Genomic DNA, 21,557 nt, shown 5'->3' with positions numbered 1-21,557 from the left:
TGGGTTTTTATTGAGTGATTTACTAGGAATTTACTGAGGAATTAATTGAGAATTTACTGAATAATTCACTGAGAATTCCTTGGGAATTTAATTAGTAATTTACTGACAATTTACTAAGTAATTTACTGAGAATTTACTGGGAATTTATTGAGAATTTTCTAAGTAATTTACTTTATAATTTACTGAGAATTTTCTAAGAATTTACTGAGTAATTTAATGAGAATTTCCTGCGTAATTTACCGAGTAATTTACTGGGTATTTACTGAGTGATTTACAACGAATTTACTTAGTAATTTGCTGAGCAATTTACTGGGTAATGTTCTGAGTAATTTACTGAGAATTCAATGAGTAATTTATAGAGAATTTATTAAGTAATTTACCGTGAAATTATGAAAGATTACTTTGAATTTTCTAAATAATTTACTGAGGATTTACTTGGAATTTACTGAGTAATTAATTGAGAATTTACTGAATAATTTAGTGAAAATTTCTTGGGAATTTAATTAGTAATTTACTGAGAATTTACTAAGTAATTTACTAAGAATTTACTGGAAATTTATTGAGAATTTTCTAAGTAATTTACTTTATAATTGACTGAGAATTTTTTGGAAATTTACTGAGTAATTTAATGAGAATTTACTGAGTAATTTACCGAGTAATTAAAGGGAAATTTACTGAGTGATTTACTCTGAATTTACTGAGTACTTTACTTAGCAATTTACTGGGTAACTTTCTGAGTAATTTACTCAAAATTCAATGAGTAATTTACTGAGATTTTATTGAGTAATTTACCGCGAAATTATGAAAAATTTACTTCAAATTTTCTAAATAATTTACTAAGGAGTTACTAGGAATTTACTTAGTAAGTAATTGAGAATTTACTGGGAATTTATTGAGAATTTTCTAAGTAATTTACTTTATAATTTACTGAGAATTTTCTAGGAATTTACTGAGTAATTTACCGAGTAATTTACTGAGAATTTACTGAGTGATTTACTATGAATTTACTTTGTAATTTACTTAGCAATTTACTAGGTAATGTTCTGAGTAATTTAGTAAGAATTCAATGAGCAATTTACTGAGATTTTATTGAGTAATTTACCGTGAAATTATAAAAAATTTACTTCGATTTTTCTAAATAATTACTGCGGATTTATTAGGAATTTACTAAGTAATTAATTGAGAATTTATTGAATAATTTAGTGAGAATTTCTAGGGAATTTAACTAGTAATTTACTGAGAATTTACTAAATAATTTACTTAGAATTTACTGGGAATTTATTGAGAATTTTCTAAGTAATTTACTTTATGTTTTACTGAGAATTTTCTGGGAATTTACTGAGTAATTTAATGAGAATTTACTGTGTAATTTAACGAGTAATTTACTAGGAATTTACTGAGTGATTTACTCCAAATTTACTGAGCAATTTACTTATCAATTTACTAGGTAATGTTCTAAGTAATTTACTGAAAATTCAATGAGTAATTTACTGAGAATTTATTGAGTAATTTACCGTGAAATTATGAAAAATTTACTTGGAATTTTCTAAATAATTTACTAAGGATTTACTAGGAATTTACTGAGTAATTAATCGAGAATTTACTGAATAATTTACTGAGAATTTGTTGGGAATTTAATTAGTAATTCACTGAAAATTTACTAAGTAATTTACTGAGAATGTACTAGAAATTTATTAAGAATTTTCTAAGTAATTTACTTTATAATTGACTGAGAATTTTCTGTGAATTTACTAAGTAATTTAATGAGAATTTACTGTGTAATTTACCAATGTGCTGTTTGGTAACACTTACGTTTTCAGTTTTTTATTTATATTTACAAAAATTTTAAAAACTCAAATAAAAACTTGCTTGGTAAAATTTTTGATTTATAAATCAGTGGTCTCAGTTTATAAATTTGGCCAAAAAATGTGTTTCCGTTTTGAGTTTTGAGTTTTTTTTTTTTACCACCCCACACTAGCCACCACCAGCCACCATTTTCCACCACCGTCTTCCGCCACTACCACCCACCCCCCACCACCACCTGCCACCACCACTTACCACCCACCACCACCATCCACCACCCGCCACCATCACCCACCTGCCACCCACTTGCCACCACCACCCACCCCACGCCACCACCACCACCACCCACCACCCACCTACCATCAACCCGCTACTACCCACCACCACCCGCCACTTACTTGCCACCACCACCCACCACCACCCACCCGCCACTCACTTGCCGCCACCACCCACCACCACCACACACTCGCTACCACCTAGCACCCGCCACCGTCACCCACCCACCCATCACCACCATCACCCGCCCCCACCCACTACCGCCCGCCATCCGCCACCCACCTGCTATCACCACCCACTCGTTACCACCCGCTACCGTCACCCACCCACCCACCACCACCACCACCATCGACCCGCCACCACCACCACCACCACCACCACCCACCAGCCATCCACCCATCACCATCTACCACCCACCACCCGCCACTACCATCCACCGCCCGCCACCACCACACGCCACCTACTTGCCACCACCACTCACCATCCACCACCCACCACCACTCACCCGCCACCCACCTGCCACCACCACCCACTCGCTACCACCTACCACTCGCCACCGTCACCCACCCACCTACCCACCTACCAACCACCACCACCACCACCACTACCACTTGCCACCTACCCGCCATCCGCCACCCACCTAACACCACCACCACCCACCACTCGCCACCACCACCTACTCGCTACCACCCACCACCCGCCATCGTCACCCACCCACCCACCACCACCACCGCCCACCCGCCACCACCCACCACCACCAGCTACCCACCACCCACCGTTACCACTTTTCACCACCGTCTTCCGCCGCCACTTGCCACCACTTGCCACCACTTGCTATTTCTTACTCTTTTTTATATTTTTAAATTTTTTTAAACATTTTGTCAATTACCAAACGCATTTGTAGTTTATGTTTTTCTAAAAATAAACAAAAACCAGTTTATAAAATTTTTGTAAATATAAACTGAAAACGTAAACATTACCAACCACACCCCAAGTAATTTACTGGGAATTTACTGAGTGATTTACTCGGAATTTACTGAGTACTTTACTTAGCAATTTACTGGGTAATGTTCTCAGTAATTTAGTGAGAATTCAAAGAGTAATTTACTGAGTTTTTATTGAGTAATTTACTGTGAAATTATGAAAAATTTACTTCGAATTTTCTAAATAATTACTGAGGATTTACTAGGAATTTACTGAGTAATTAATTGTAAATTTACTGAATAATTTATTGAGAATTTCTTGGGAATTCAATTAGTAATTTACTGAGAATTTACTAAGTAATTTACTGAGAATGTACTTGGAATTTATTGAGAATTTTCTAAGTAATTTACTTTATAGTTTACTGAGAATTTTCTGTGAATTTACTAAGTAATTTAATAGAATTTACTGAGTAATTTACCGAGTAATTTACTGGTAATTTACTGAGTGATTTACTCATAATTTACTAAGTACTGTACTTAGCAATTTATTGGGTAATATTCTGAGTAATTTACTGAGAATTCAATGAGTAATTTACTGACATTTTATTGAGTAATTTATCGTGAAATTCTGAAAAATTAACTTTGAATTTTCTAAATAATTTACTGAGGAGTTAATAGGAATTTTCTTAGTAAATAATTGAGAATTTATTGAATAATTTAGTGAGAATTTCTTGAGAATTTAATTAGTAATTTACTTAGAATTTACTAAGTAATTTACTGAGAATTTACTTGGAATTTATTAAGAATTTTCTAAGTAATTTACTTTATAATTTACTGAGAATTTTCAAGGAATTTACTGATTAATTTAATGAGAATTTACTGAGTAATTTACCGAGTAATTTATTGGAAATTTACTGAGTGATTTACTCGGAATTTACTTAGAAATTTACTGGGTAATGTTCTGAGTAATTTACTGAGAATTCAATGAGTAATTTACTGAGATTTTATTGAGTAATTTACTGTGAAATTATGAAAAATTTACTTCGAATTTTCTAAATAATTTATGAGGATTTACTAGGAATTTACTGAGTAATTAATTGAGAATTAACTGAGAATTTCTTAGGAATTTAATTAGTAATTTACTAAGAATTTACTAAGTAATTTACTGAAAATTTACTGGGAATTTATTGAGAATTTTCTAAGTAAATTACTTTATAATTTACTGAGAATTTTTTGAGAATTTACTGAGTAATTTATCGAGTAATTTACTGAGTGATTTACTCGGAATTTACTGAGTACTTTAGTTGGTAATTTTCTGGGTAATGTTCTCAGTAATTTACTGAGAATTCAATGAGTAATTTTGTAACAACCCTCACCTTACTCTTGTCATACTTGCATACATTCATGCATGATCTTGTCTTGATATGTTATTTTGCTAGTTTTGCCTTGCCTTGTTTTGTTCAAGTATTGCTTGCATGATTTTGTTCCTTGCTCGGCGTGTAGCCGAGGTCATCTTGAGTTTAGTTCGACTCTGAGCCTTTGTACTTTGAAATGTTTTGGAACCACTTGATCGATACCATCTTCACCTCGGGCTTGTTGGCGAGATATTTTGCACTCAGTGATCTTTGTCCTTGGGCAGGCATGGCCTAGACCGAGGTGTGGCATACCTCGGCCAAGGTGTGGCCCCGGCCAAGGTGTGGCACAACTTAGTCAAGTGTCGTCCTCCCTAGCCGACGTCTTTGTTACCCTGTTGCCAAAGCTTTGACTTGAGCCGATGTCATTACTTGCAGATGTGTCTTACCCCAGCTTGCTACGTATGCTTTGTCATAGACTTGTCTTATCAATCAATCACCTTTTGAGTTGAACTAACCCGATAGCACCACGTGTCCGAGCTGGTTGTTAAGACAGCCGGCTGACTTAGAAACAAATCATTTTGTCTCAAATCTATGCCTTTGGAGAGAGAAGCTCTAGAGAGAAGGAGGAGAAGTTCTTGAGTGAGAATAGACCTTCCAAGCTTGATCTTCGAGGTTTGAACCGTTGGATTTGAGCTTTGAGGTAAGAACCTTGATCTACTTTGATTGTTGTTATTGATCATCTAGCTGCATTGCATGATCGGATCTGTTTTGCATGTCATACACCGATTTGAAGGTGGTTTTGGAAGAAAAAGATAGTATTCATGTGTTTTGAAGAAAAGTCTCGTTTTGATCCGAAAGTTTGAAACAAGAACCATGTTTTTGTGTTTGTTCTTGCATGACCTCCTTGTATGGGTACCCAGGCCCATGTTTTGAACTCATGGCATGAAATCTCAGATTTTGTAACAAGTTATGATCTTTGCAATTGTCTTCTTCATAATCGTGTTCTTCATATTCTTCAAAGGGAAACCCTGGTTTTCCCGACTTTGTTTGATGAGGCCCTCGGGACCACACCTCGGCAAGGAGATGTGGGACCTTGGCAAAGACCTGGATGGTACCCATTGTGTTTACATGAGATGGGAGCAGTGCTTAAACTCCCAACATGTTTTGCCTTGTTATTGACTTGGATTTGGTGAAAATGCCGAGATCATTCGCATGTATATATAAAGCTTGTTTTGAGAATGTGATTGCCATGTGATTGTAAGACCTTGATCCTTGCTTTGAGCTTGCACCTGGAGAACTAGGTGAGTGGTGCTTTTAATAAAGCTATGTTACACTGTTTTGATAAGTCTTGCTTGCTTTGTTTTGACGAAAGTATTTGCTAAAGCATGAATGAATAGCCTTGTTTGATGTATCAAGTCTAAGCTTTGTTTTGAAGTCATCCTTGAAAAGTCCCTTGTGCTGGAGGACTCTAAACTTTTGCAACACTAAGTATAAAAGGATACGGTCCTTCCTCGGAAAAACTATAATGTTAAATCGGGCTACGGGCCTAAGTAACACAAGTTCCATAATGTTAAATCGGGCTACGGGCCTAAGTAACACCAGATCATAGTGTTAAAAAGAGCTACGAGCTTAAGTAACACAAGTCCCTTGTACTGGAGGACTATAAACTTTTGCAGTACCTTTGACTAATCGATTACGGATCGTACAGTCCTTGTTTTGCCACTGACGGTTTACCGCGTGGACTTGCTTGTTTTGATAAGCTCTTGATGTGTTTTGCCGATGTTAGTAAGCATCCCTTGAGATTTGTAAGACTTGATAGATGAATACGGTTCATCCCTTGTTTTGATAAGCTCTTGATGTGTTTTGCCGATGTTAGTAAGCATCCCTTGAGATTTGTAAGACTTGATGGATGAATACGCTTCATCCCTTGTTTGATAAAATTTTGTTGTGTTTTGTTCTGAAAGGATTTCGGCTAATATTCGTATGGTTTTTGGCATGTTTCGTTTTGAAAGACTTCGGCTATATTCATGCAAAACCTTTATTTCTAGTACCATTCACTGAGTATTCAAGCTCACCCCTCTATATATATATGTAGGTGATGAGCAGGACGGCGGCAACGCCTAGATGTGTTTTTGAAAGATTGTCTTGGATCCTTGATTTTTGGTCGGCTATGTTTTGTAGTCACGTCGGCAATGTTATTTATCTTCATGTCGGCGAATCTTGAAAATCATGCTTCTTGGCTTGTATTCACTGTATTTTGTATATGTCGGCTCGAGAAGCCTTTTGATCAAGATGTAATACGTATTTTTACCTTTTGTATTCAAGTTGTAAAGATGCATGCCATTACATTGGATTTATGCACTGCTCTTACAGACCACTTGTATTTTGATTTATTGCTTCTGCATTTGTGAGCCCCGTTATTATACTCTGATTGTGTTAAACTCTAGAAGGTTGGCCTTCGGTAATTGCGGATTACTGGCCATCACGGCACCAAACTACTAGGGGCGGTTTGGGGTCGTGACAAATTTACTGAGATTTTATTGAGTAATTTGCCCTGAAATTATGAAAAATTTACTTCAAATTTTCTAAATAATGTACTAAGTAATTACTAGGAATTTACTAAGTAATTAATTGAGAATTTGCTGAATAATTTACTAAGAATTTCTTGGGAATTCAGTTAGTAATTTACTGAGAATTTACTAGGAATTTATTGAGAATTTTCTAAGTAATTTACTTTATAACTTACTGAGAATTTTCTGAAAATTTACTGAGTCATTTACCGAGTAATTTACTAGGATTTTACTAAGAGATTTACTCGGAATTTACTGAGTAATTTACTTAGCAATTTACTGGGTAATGTTCTGAGTAATTTACGAACAATTCAATGAGTAATTTACTGAGATTTTATTGAGTAATTTACCGTGAAATTATGAAAAATTTATTTCAAATTTTCTGAATAATTTACTAAGGATTTACTAGGAATTTACTGAATAATTTACAGAGAATTTCTTGGGAATTTAATTAGTAATTCACTGAGAATTTACCAAGTAATTTTCTGAGTAATTTACTGGAAATTTACTGAGTGATTTTCTCGGAATTTACTGAGTACTTTACTTAGCAATTTATTGGGTAATGTTCTGAATAATTTAGTGACAATTCAAAGAGTAATTTATTGAGTTTTTATGGAGTAATTTATCATGAAATTATGAAAAATTTACTTTGAATTTTCTAAACAATTACTGAGGATTTACTAGGAATTTACTGAGGAATTAATTGAGAATTTACTGAATAATTTACTGAGAATTTCTGGGGAATTTAATTAGTAATTTACTGACAATTTACTAAGTAATTTACTGAGAATTTACTAGGGAATTTATTGAGAATTTTCTAAGTAATTTACTTTGTAATTTACAGAGAATTTTCTGAGAATTTACTGAGTAATTTAATGAGAATTTACTGCGTAATTACCGAGTAATTTACTTGGAATTTACTGAGTGATTTACTACGAATTTACTTAGTAATTTGCTGAGCAATTTACTGGGTAATGTACTGAGTAACTTACTGAGAATTCAGTGAGTAATTTACTGATATTTTATTGAGTAATTTACCGTGAAATTATGAAAAATTTCCTTCAAATTTTCTAAATAATTACTGAGGATTTACTAAGAATTTACTGAGTAATTAATTAAGAATTTACAGAATAATTTCGTGAGAATTTCTTGGGAATTTAATTAGTAATTTACTGAGAGTTTACTAAGTAATTTACTAGGAATTTAATGAGAATTTTCAAAGTAATTTACTTTATAATTTACTAAGAATTTTCTGAGAATTTACTGAGTAATTTAATGAGAATTTACTGAGCAATTTACCGAGTAATTTACTGAGTAATTTACTTAGCAATTTACTGGGTAATGTTCTGAGTAATTTACTGAGTAGTTTACGGTAATTTTATTGAGTAATTTACCGTGAAATTATGAAAAATTTACTCCGAATTTTCTAAATAATTTACTGAGGACTTACTAGGAATTTACTGAGTAATTACTAGGAATTTACTGAGTAATTAATTGAGAATTTACTGAATAATTTTCTGAGAATTTCTTGGGAATTTAATTAGTAATTTACTGACAATTTACTGCGAATTTATTGAGAATTTTCAAAGTAATTTACTTTATAATTTACTTAGAATTTTTTGGGAATTTACTGAGTAATTTAATGAGAATTTACTGAGTAATTTACCAAGTAATTTACTGGGAATTTACTGAGTAATTTACTTCGAATTTACTTAGAAATTTACTGAGAATGTACTTGGAATTTATTAAGAATTTTCTAAGTAATTTATTTTATAATTTACTGAGAATTTTCTGGGAATTTACTGAGTAATTTAATGAGAATTTACTGCGTAATTTACCGAGTAATTTACTAGGAATTTAATGAGTGATTTACTCAGAATTTACGGAGTACTTTACTTAGCAATTTAGTGGGTAATGTACTGAGTAATTTAGTGAGAATTCAAAGATTAATTTACTGAGTTTTTATTGAGTAATTTACCGTGAAATTATGAAAAATTTACTTTGAATTTTCTAAATAATTACTGAGGATTTACTAAGAATTTACTGAGTAATTAATTGAGAATTTACTGAATAATTTAGTCAGAATTTCTTGGGAATTTAATTAGTAATTTACTGAAAATTTACTGGGAATTTATTGAGAATTTTCTAAGTAATTTACTTTATAATTTACTGAGAATTTTCTGGGAATTTATTGAGTAATTTAATGAGAATTTACTGAGTAATTTACCGAGTAATTTACTTAGAATTTACTGAGTGATTTACTCTTAATTTACTGAGTACTTTACATAGCAATTTACTTGGAAATGTTCTGAGTAATTTACTGAGAATTCAATAAGTAATTTACTGAGATTTTATTGAGTAATTTACCGTGAAATTATGAGAAATTTAATTCGAATTTTCTAAATAATTTGCTGAGGATTTACTAGGAATTTTCTAAGTAATTAATTTAGAATTTACTGAATAATTTACTGAGAATTTCGTGGGAATTTAATTAGTATTTACTGAGAATTTACAAAGTAATTTACTGAGAATTTATTGAGAATTTTCTAAGTAATTTACTTTATAATTTACAGAGTAATTTAATGAGAATTTACTGACTAATTTACTTAGCAATTTACTGAGTAATTTACTTTGCAATTTACTAGGTAATATTCTGAGTAATTTACTGAGAATTCAATGAGTAATTTACTGAGATTTTATTGTGTAATTTACCGTGAAATTATGACAAATTTACTTCGAATTTTCTAAATAATTTGCTGAGGATTTACTAGGAATTTACTGAGTAATTAATTGAGAATTTACAGAATAATTTATTGAGAATTTCTAGGGAATTTAATTAGTAATTTACTGAGAATTTACTGGGAATTTATTGAGAATTTTGTAAGTAATTTACTATATAATTTATTGAGAATTTTCTGGGAGTTTACTGAGTAATTTAATCAGAATTTACTGAGTAATTTACCGAGTAATTTATTGGGAATTTACTGAGTGATTTACTCCGAATTTACTTAGTAATTTACTTAGCAATTTACTGGGTAATGTTCTGAGTAATTTACTGAGAATTCAATGAGTAATTTAATGAGAATTTAGTGACTAATTTGCCGAGTAATTTACTGGGAATTTATTGAGTGATTTACTGAGTAATTTAATGAGAATTTACTGATTAATTTACCGAGTAATTTAATGGGAATTTACTGAGTGATTTACTGAGTAATTTATTTAGCAATTTACTGGGTAATGTTCTGGGTAATTTATTGAGAATTCAATGAGTAATTTACTGAGATTTTATTGAGTAATTTACCGTGAGAATTCAATGAATACGGTTCATCCCTTGTTTTGCCGATGACAGTGAGCAGTCCTTGATACTTGTAAGCTTTGAATGATGAATACGGTTCATCCCTTGTTTTGCCGATGACAGTGAGCAGTCCTTGATACTTGTAAGCTTTGAATGATGAATACGGTTCATCCCTTGTTTTGCCGACGACAGTGAGCATCCCTTGATACTTGAAATGTTCGACAGATGAATACGGTTCATCCCTTGTTCGATAAAGTTTGATGTGTTGTTTTGAAAGACTCCGGCTTTATTCATGCAAACCTTTATTATTAGTACCATTCACTGAGTATTTGTACTCACCCCTCTATATATATATGTAGGTGATGAGCAGGACGGCGGCGACGCCTAGATTGTTTTGGAAGCTTGTTTTGGATTCGTGCTTATGTCGGCTTTGTTTTTGTATTTACGTCGGCGATGCCTTCCATTGCATGTCGGCAAATCTTGAAAATCATGCTTCTTGACTCGTATTTATTGTATTTTGTATATGTCGGCTTGAGAAGCCTTTTGATCAAGATGTAACACATATTTTGCTTGCTGTATTCAAATTGTAAGATGAATGACATTGCATTTGATCTATACACAGCTCTTATGGACCACTTGTATTTTGATTTATTACTTCCGCATTTGTGAGCCCCCTATATCCATACTCTGATTGTGTTAAGTTTTTGAAAGTTGGCCTTCGGTAATTACGGATTACTGGCCATCACGGCACCAAACTACTAGGGGCGGTTTGGGGTCGTGACAGAATGGTATCAGAGCACGAGTTCCTCGGTATACGTTATTCACACACTTTGAGTCCTAAAGAGCATAGGATTTCCCTTAGAAAGATGTTAGGGTTGCATCATGGTAATTGTTATTTGAATGAGGTGTGCATTGTCTTGATACGCTTAGTTGTTGCTTGCCTACGGGGTTATTTGCTTATTGTTTTAAAGTCATACTTTGCACGCCCATAGCATCATGAGGAGAGGTAGACCTCCACTTGGCCGGGATCAGCCCGAAGACAGAATGGACAGATTGGAAAGATCAGTTGAAGGTTTGGCCCGCGAGTTGAGGCAAACCAGGCAGCAGTTCGCTAGCACTACGTCGACTCAGGCCGAGTAGACCAACGGCCGAAATGTAGTTCCGCCTCCACCCCCTCCAGTGCCTCAAGCTCCCCCGCAACCAGCCTTATATGGGGATGGCACGATAGCTTTGATCAGGGAGTTTAAGAAAATGAAACCACCGAGATTCTCTGGGGGTATAGAGCCGATGAAGGCTGAGGCATGGGTTTTAGAAATGGAAAAGCTATTCGAGATCTTCCCTAGCACCGACGCTCAGAAAGTGACGTTGGCAGCGTTCACATTAGATGATGACACTCGCAGGTGGTGGATTATGGTTAGAGAGAGCAATCCAGATCTAACCTGGACCCGATTCCTAGAGTTGTTCTACAAGAAACATTTTCCCCTAAGTGTTCGAAACCGGAAGGCTACTGAATTTCATACTCTGACGCAAGGCAGCAGAACAGTGGCGGAATATGACCGCGCTTTCACTGAATTGGTGAGGTTTGTACCTCACATGATCAATGATGAATACATGAAAGCCAGGAAGTTCGAGTGTGGGCTTCGTGGACCGATTCAAGACCGGGTTAGTTTGCTCGATATGCCGACTTATGCCGAAGTATTGGACAAAGCCCTTCAGGCCGAAGCTAATTTGAATCGATACCAGAGCTCGGGAGAGAACCAGCGAAAAAGGCAGAACTATGACAATCGCCGAGGACAGCTGGGCACCAAGAAGAGAACGAACATGGGCAGTGCTAGTAACCTAAGGCAGGGAGGTAATGCTAAGCCGACGTGTTCGGACTGTGGGAGGCAACATTTCGGGATTTGTCGCCGGACGTCTGGAGCTTGTTATGAATGTGGCGAGATGGGCCATTATGTGAGAGATTGCCCCAAGACAAAAGTTGATAACAACAAGAAGGGTGAGAATACCTCGGGTTCCGTTCAGAAAGGAAATGCTGGGAAAGGACAGATGAGGCAGGGCAGAGTGTTTGCGTTAGTACCAGGAGACACTCAGAATGCTGAGGCAGTGGTGTCAGGTATACTTCTAATTTGCTCCCAAGATGCTTATGTGTTGATTGATTCGGGTTCTACTCATTCGTTTATATCTACTAAGTTTGCCGAGAAAATTAATAGAGAACTAGAGCCCCTTGATTTCGTATTATCTGTGTCTACCCCATCTGGGAGACCTATGATTGTTGTGTCCATTTACAGAGCATGCGTTGTTATGATTGAGAATGTTGAATTGTTAATAGATCTAATGCCTCTAGACATAGCTCATTTTGATGTTATACTAGGAATGGACTGGTTAGTCGCAAACGATGCATCTATTAATTGTGTTTCGAAAAGTGTCACATTGAGACCCCCAAACCTAGCCGAGGTTATCTTTCAGGGTAAAGGGGTAGTGCCCCCACCTTATTTGATTTCGTCCATTAAGGCCTATAAGTTAATTCGGAAGGGGTGTCGAGGTTACTTGTGTAGCATACTGACTGATCAGAATAGAAATGTTAATTTAGCCGACATTCCAGTTGTTAGTGAATTCCCCGACGTTTTTCCAAACGAATTGCCAGGCCACTTAACCGATAGAGAAATAGAGTTTACTGTTGACATCATGTCGGGAACACAGCCAATCTCCAAAACACCTTATAGGATGGCCCCAGCTGAACTTAGAGAATTGAAACTGCAACTGCAAGAGTTGTTAGATAAGGGATTTATTAGACCGAGCACTTCACCATGGGGAGCACCTGTTTTATTTGTTAAGAAGAAGGATGGCACACTCCGTCTTTGCATCGATTATAGGGAACTTAATAGAGTCACTATCAAGAACAAGTACCCACTACCTAGGATTGATGATTTGCTTGATCAGTTACAAGGGGCACGAGTCTTTTCTAAGATCGACCTTAGGTCTGGTTATCACCAACTCAAAGTCAAAGCCGAAGATGTTGAAAAGACTGCTTTTCGAACAAGGTATGGCCACTACGAGTTTTTAGTGATGCCTTTTGGAGTGACCAATGCCCCTGCTGCATTTATGGATTTGATGAACAGAGTCTTCAAGCCATATTTAGATGAGTTTGTAGTTGTCTTCATTGATGATATGTTGATCTATTCCAAGAATGAAACTGAACACAAAGATCATTTGAGACTTGCCTTGCAGATTTTGAGAAACCGGAAACTGTATGCTAAGTTTAACAAGTGTGAGTTTTGGCTTTCTAATATCTCATTTTTGGGTCATGTGATCAGTGAAGAGGGTATCTCAGTTGATCCTAGTAAAATTGAAGCCGTGGTAAATTGGCCGAGGCCGACTAATGTCTCCGAGATTCGTAGTTTTCTAGGATTGGCAGGTTATTACAGAAAGTTTGTGAAAGATTTCTCAAAGATTGCAACTCCATTGACGCAGCTGACTAAAAAGGGGACACTGTATGAATGGACTAAAGATCGGGAGTTAGCCTTCCAGGAACTGAAGATGAGGTTAGTTACAGCACCAGTACTCGTACTTCCATCAGGTAATGAAGAGTTTCATGTCTATAGTGATGCATCGCATAAGGGTTTGGGTTGTGTGTTAATGCAAGGGGGTAAAGTTATAGCTTATGCATCTCGCCAGTTGAAACCCCATGAGAAGAACTATCCTACCCATGATTTAGAATTAGCGGCCGTGGTTTTTGCTTTGAAGATTTGGCGTCACTATTTGTATGGAGCTTCTTGTCGGATTTTTACGGATCATAAGAGTTTAAAGTACCTATTCACACAGAAGGAATTGAATTTGAGGCAGAGACGATGGCTCGAGTTATTGAAGGACTATGATATGCAAATTCAATATCACCCCGGTAAAGCTAACAGTGTAGCCGACGCTTTGAGCAGGAAGTCAGATGGAAATTTGGCGTGTTTGACCGTGACGGCAGTGGAGCCGACCATAGTTGTTGAGGTAAAGACAAGACAGATGGAGGATAACTTTTACAAGAAAATAGCCGAGGAAATTGACACAAAGCCGAGATCGGGTTATACTATCGAAAATCAAGTGCTCAAGTTTGAGGGAAGGTTATGTGTGGCCGACATCCCAGAGTTAAAAAGGAAAATTTTGCAGGAAGCTCACGGTTCTAAATTTGCTGTTCACCCAGGGAACACCAAAATGTATCGAGATGTGAAGCAAACCTTCTGGTGGCCGAATATGAAAAGAGAGATAGCCGAATTCGTGTCCCAGTGTTTACATTGTCAACAAGTGAAAGCAGAACATCAAAGACCAGCAGGACTTCTTCAACCTTTGCCAATTCCTGAGTGGAAATGGGAACATATCTCCATGGACTTTGTGATTGGGTTGCCGAAGACACCGAAAGGTATGGACTCGATTTGGGTTGTTATTGATAGATTAACTAAGTCAGCACACTTTCTACCTGTTAAGACTACCTTCAACGCCGATCAACTTGCCTTGTTATATGTGAACAAGATTGTCAGACTTCATGGAGTGCCGATGTCCATTGTGTCAGACCGAGATCCTAAATTTGTTTCTAGATTTTGGCAGAGTCTTCAGAGAGCTTTCGGAGCCGAACTGAGATTTAGTACAGCTTTTCATCCCCAAACGGATGGGCAGACAGAGAGGACAATTCAGACACTTGAAGATATGCTTAGACTTTGCGTATTGGACTTCCTAGGGAGTTGGGGAACACATTTGCCCTTAGTGGAATTCGCTTACAATAACAGTTATCAAGCTAGCATTGGCATGGCGCCTTATGAGGCCTTGTACGGAAGAAAATGTAGGTCACCGATATGTTGGACCGAAGTCGGAGACAGAGCTCTGCTTGGTCCCGAATTGATTCAAGTGACAACAAAAAAGATTAAACTCATCCAACAGAGGATTAAAACTGCCCAGAGCCGATAAAAGAGCTACGCCAACCAGAGAAGGAATGAGTTAGAATTCGGAGTTGGGAATCACGTATTCCTAAAAGTCTCACCAATGAAAGGAGTTTCCAGATTTGGAAAGAAAGGTAAATTAGCACCTCGGTATATTGGACCGTTTGAAATTCTTGAGAGAATTAACCCCGTTGCCTACAGACTTGCTTTGCCGCCAGATTTGAGCCAAGTCCACAATGTGTTTCATGTTTCGATGTTGAGGAAGTATATCCGAGATCCACTACATGTAATTGATCATTCTGGGATCACAGTTAATGAGGATTTGGGCTACGAGGAAAAGCCAATGAAAATTATTGACCGGCAAGTGAGGCAGTTGAGAAACAGATCGATACCGATGGTAAAGGTCGAATGGAAGGAGCATTATGGCACAGAAGCCACGTGGGAAAAGGAAGAGGATATGAGAATCCGTTATCCGGAGTTGTTCTTGGAACAAGGTAATTTAAGTTTGGGGACCAAACTTCTTTAAGGGGGGTAGGATGTAACAACCCTCACCTTACCCTTGTCTTACTTGCATACATTCCTGCATGATCTTGTCTTGATATGTTATTTTGCTAGTTTTGCCTTGCCTTGTTTTGTTAGTATTGCTTGCGTGATCTTGTCCCTTGTTCGGTGTGTGCGTGGCCGAGGTCACCTTGAGCTTAGTTTGCCTCTGAGCCTTTGTACTTAGAACTGTTTTGAGATCTTGGTCAACCCCATCTTCACCTCAGGCATTTATTGCCGAGATGTTTTGCACTTAGTGAACCTTGTCCGCAGGAAGGTATGGCCTAGGCCGAGATGTGGCACACCCCGGCCAAGGTGTGGCACAGCTTAGTCAAGTGTCGTCCTCCCTAGCCGACGTTTTGTTATCCTGTTGCCGGATCCTTGATTTGAGCCGATGTCATTATTGCCGATGTGTCTCGCCCAGCTTGTTACATACGCTTTGTCAGAGACTTGTCTTATCAATCAATCACCTTTTTGAGTTGAGCCAACCCGGTAGCACCACGTGTCCAAGCTAGTTGTTAAGACAGCCGGCAGACTTAGAACAAATCACTTTTGATCTCAAATCTTTGTTTTAGAGAGAGAATCTCTAGAGAGGAGGAAGAGAAGTTCTTGAGTGAGAGCAAGTCTTCCAAGCTTGATCTTCGTGGCTTGAACCGTTGGATTCGAGTTTTGGGGTCCTTGATATTTGCTTTGAGCCTACACCTGAAGAACTAGGTGAGTGGTATTTCTGATAAAGCTATGTTACACTTGTTTTGACAAATCTTGCTTTGTTTTGTTTTGACGAAAGTATTTGCTAAGCATGAATAAATAGCCTGTTTTGATGTATCGAGTATAAGCCTTGTTTTGATGATTATTCTTGGAAAGTCCCTTGTGCTGGAGGACTCTAAACTTTCGCAGTACTAAGTATAAAAAGGATACGGTCCTTGTTAAATCGGGCTACGGGCCTAAGTAACACAAGTCCCTTGTGCTGGAGGACTCTAAACTTTCGCAGTACTAAGTATAAAAAGGATACGGTCCTTGTTAAATCGGGCTACGGGCCTAAGTAACACAAGTCCCTTGTGCTGGAGGACTCTAAACTTTCGTAGTACTAAGTATAAAAGGATACGGTCCTTTTTTGGAAAGTCCCTTGTGCTGGAGGACTCTAAACTTTCGCAGTACTAAGTAAAGAAGGATACGGTCCTTGTTAAATCGGGCTACGGGCCTAAGTAACGCAAGTCCCATGTGCTGGAGGACTCTAAACTTTCGCAGTACCATAAATGATGAATACGGTTCATCCCTTGTTTTGCCGATGACAGTGAGCAGTCCTTGATACTGGTAAGCTTTGAATGATGAATACGGTTCATCCCTTGTTTTGCCGATGACAGTGAGCAGTCCTTGATACTTGTAAGCTTTGAATGATGAATACGGTTCATCCCTTGTTTTGCCGATGACAGTGAGCAGTCCTTGATACTTGTAAGCTTTGAATGATGAATATGGTTCATCCCTTGTTTTGCCGATGACAGTGAGCAGTCCTTGATACTTGTAAGCTTTGAATGATGAATACGGTTCATCCCTTGTTTTGCCAATGACAGTGAGCAGTCCTTGATACTTGTAAGCTTTGAATGATGAATACGGTTCATCCCTTGTTTTGCCGACGTCAGTAAGCATCCCTTGATACTTGAAATGTTCGACAGATGAATACGGTTCATCCCCTGTTCGATAAAGTTTGATGTGTTGTTTTGAAAGACTCCGGCTTTATTCATGCAAACCTTTATTATTAGTACCATTCACTGAGTATTTGTACTCACCCCTCTATATATATATGTAGGTGATGAGCAGGACGGCGGCGACGCCTAGATTGTTTTGGAAGCTTGTTTTGGATTCGTGCTTATGTCGGCTTTGTTTTTGTATTTACGTCGGCGATGCCTTCCATTGCATGTCGGCAAATCTTGAAAATCATGCTTCTTGACTCGTATTTATTGTATTTTGTATATGTCGGCTCGAGAAGCCTTTTGATCAAGATGTAACACATATTTTGCTTGCTGTATTCAAATTGTAAGATGAATGACATTGCATTTGATCTATACACAGCTCTTATGGACCGCTTGTACTTTGATTTATTACTTCCGCGTTTGTGAGCCCCCTATATCCATACTCTGATTGTGTTAAGTTTTTGAAAGTTGGCCTTCGGTAATTACGGATTACTGGCCATCACGGCACCAAACTACTAGGGGCGGTTTGGGGTCGTGACATAATTTCTGAGGATTTACTAGGAATTTACTGAGTAATTAATTGAGAATTTACTGAGAATTTCTTGGGAATTTAATTAGTAATTTACTGGGAATTTACTAAGTAATTTACTGAGAATTTACTGGGAATTTATTTAGAATTTTCTAAGTAATTTACTTTATAATTTACTGAGAATTTTCTGGGAATCTACTGAGTAATTTAATTAGAATTTACCGAGTAATTTATCGGGAATTTACTGATTGATTTACTCAAAATTTACGGAGTACTTTACTTAGCAATTCACTGGATAATGTTCTAAGTAATTTACTGAGAATTCAATGAGTAATTTACTAAGATTTTATTAAGTAATTTACCGTGAAATTATGAAAAATTTACTTCGAATTTTCTAAATAATTTACTGAGGATTTCTAGGAATTTATTGAGTAATTAATTGAGAATTTATTGAGAATTTCTTGGGAATTTAATCAGTAATTTACTGAGAATTTACTAAGTAATTTTTTTAGAATTTTCTAAGTAATTTACTTTATAATTTACTGAGAATTTTCTTGGAATTTTCGGCGTAATTTAATGAGAATTTACTGAGTAATTTACCAAGTAATTTACTTGGAATTTACTGAGTGATTTACTCCGAATTTACTTAGTGATTTACTTAGCAATTTACTGGGTAATGTTCTGAGTAATTTACTGAGAATTCAATGAGTAATTTTCTGAGATTTTATTGAGTAATTTATCGTGAAATTATGAAAAATTTACTTCAAATTTTTAAAATAATTTACTGAGGATTTACTAAGAATTTTTTGAGTAATTAATTGAGAATTTACTAACCATTTACTGAGAATTTATTGGAAATTTACTAAGAATTTTCTAAGTAATTTACTTTATAATTTACTTAGAATTTTCTTGGAATTTACTGACTAATTTAATGAGAATTTACTGAGTAATTTACCGAGTAATTTACTGGGAATTTGCTGAGTGATTTACTCCGAATTTACTTAGTAATTTACTTAGAAATTTACCAGGTAATGTTCTGAGTAATTTACTGAGAATTCAATGAGTAATTTACTGAGATTTTTTTGAGTAATTTACTGTGAAATTATGAAAATTTTACTTTGATTTTTCTAAATAATTTACTGAGGATTTACAAGGAATTTACTAAGTAATTAATTGAGAATTTACTAAATAATTTACTGAGAATTTCTTGGGAATTTAATTAGTAATTCACTGAGTATTTACTAAGTAATTTACTGAGAATGTACAGGGAATTTATTGAGAATTTTCTAAGTAATTTACTTTATAATTTACTGAGAATTTTTTGCGAATTTATTGAGTAATTTAATTAGAATTTACTGATTAATTTACCGAGTAATTAAATGGGATTTTACTGAGTGATTTACTCAAAATTTACTGAGTAATTTACTTAGCCATTTACTGGGTAATGTTCTGAGTAATTTACTGAGAATTTAATGAGTAATTTACTGAGATTTTATTGAGTAATTTATCGTGAAATTATGAAAAATTTACTTTGAATTTTCTAAATAATTTCTGAGGATGTACTAGGAATTTACTGAGTAATTAATTTAGAATTTACTGAGAATTTCTTGGGAATTTAATTAGTAATTTGCTGAGAATTTACTAAGTAATTTACTTAGAATTTACTGGGAATTTAATGAGAATTTTCTAAGTAATTTACTTTATAATTTGCTGAGAATTTTCTGGGAATTTACTAAGTAATTTAATTAGAATTTACTGAGTAATTTACCGAGTAATTTACTGGGAATTTACTGAGTGATTTACTCGAAATTTACTGAGTACTTTACATAGCAATTGACTGGGTAATGTTATGAGTAATTTACTGAGAATTCAATGTTTAATTTACTAAGATTTTATTGAGTAATTTACCGTGAAATTATGAAAAATTTACTTCAAATTTTATAAATAATTTACTGAGGATTTACTAGGAATTTGCTGAGTAAATAATTGAGAATTTCCTGAGAATTTCCTGAGTAATTTAATGAGAATTTACTAAGTAATTTACCGAGTAATTTACTGGGAATTTACTGCGTGATTTACTCCGAATTTACTTAGCAATTTACTGGGTAATGTTCTGAGTAATTTACTGAGAATTCAATGAGTAATTTACTGAGATTTTATTGAGTAATTTACAGTGAAATTATGAAAAATTACTTCGAATTGTCTAAATAATTTACTGAGGATTTGCTAGGAATTTACTAAGTAATTAATTAAGAATTTACTGAATAATTTACGGAGAATTTCTTGGGAATTTAATTAGTAATTTACTGAGAATTTACTAAGTAATTTACTGAGAATTTACTGGGAATTTATTCAGAATTTTTTATGTAATTTACTTTATAATTTACTGAGAATTTTTTGAGAATTTACTGAGTAATTTAATGAGAATTTACGGATTAATTTTTCGAGTAATTTACTGAGAATTTACTGAGGGATTTACTCGGAATTTACTGAGTAACTTACTTAGCAATTTACTGGGTAATGTTCTGAGTAATTTACTGAGAATTCAATGAGTAATTTACTGAGATTTTGTTGAGTAATTTACCGTGAAATTATTAAAAATTTACTTCAAATTTTCTAAATAATTTACTGAGGATTTACTAGGAATTTTTTGAGTAATTAATTGAGAATTTACAGAATAATTTACTGAGAATTTTTAGGGAATTTAATTAGTAATTTACTGAGAATTTATAGGGAATTTATTGAGATTTTTCTAAGTAATGTACTTTATAATTTGCTGAGAATTTTTTTGAAATTTACTGAGTAATTTAATGAGAATTTCCTGAGTAATTTACCGAGTAATTTACTGGGAATTTACTGAGTGATTTACTCCGAATTTACTTAGTAATTTAGTTAGAAATTTACTAGGTAATGTTCTGAGTAATATACTGAGAATTCAATGAGTAATTTACTGAGATTTTATTGAGTAATTTACCACAAAATTATGAAAATTTTACTTTGATTTTTCTAAATAATTTACTGAGGATTTACTAGGAATTTACTGTGTAATTAATTGAGAATTTACTGAATAATTTACTGAGAATTTCTTGGGAATTTAATTTGTAATTCACTAAGTATTTACTAAGTAATTTACTGAGAATGTACAGGGAATTTATTTAGAATTTTCTAAGTAATTTACTTTATAATTTACTGAGAATTTTCTGGGAATTTACTGAGTAATTTAATTAGAATTTACTGATTAATTTACCGAGTAATTAAATGGGATTTTACTGAGTGATTTACTCGAAATTTACTGGGTAATTTACTTAGCAATTTACTGAGTAATGTTCTGAGTAATTTGCTTATGAAAAAGTTACTTCAAATTTTCTAAATAATTTCTGAGGATTTACTATGTCACGACCCCAAACCGCCCCTAGTAGTTTGGTGCCGTGATGGCCAGTAATCCGAGATTACCGAAGGCCAACTTTCAAAGTTCACACACGATCAGAGTATAAATATATGGGGCTCACAAGTGCGGAAGCAATAATTTAAAATACAAGTGGTCCATAAGAGCAGTGCATAAGTCAAATGGAATGGCATACATCTTTACATAGCTTTACAACTTGAACACAAATAGAGATGAAGTACAAAAATACATATTACATCTTGGTAAAAGG

This window comes from Camellia sinensis, chromosome 4 (assembly GCF_055761805.1).
Source record: "Camellia sinensis isolate YWXY chromosome 4, ASM5576180v1, whole genome shotgun sequence".
NCBI lineage: Eukaryota > Viridiplantae > Streptophyta > Magnoliopsida > Ericales > Theaceae > Camellia > Camellia sinensis.
This window is presented reverse-complemented; position numbering follows the sequence as displayed.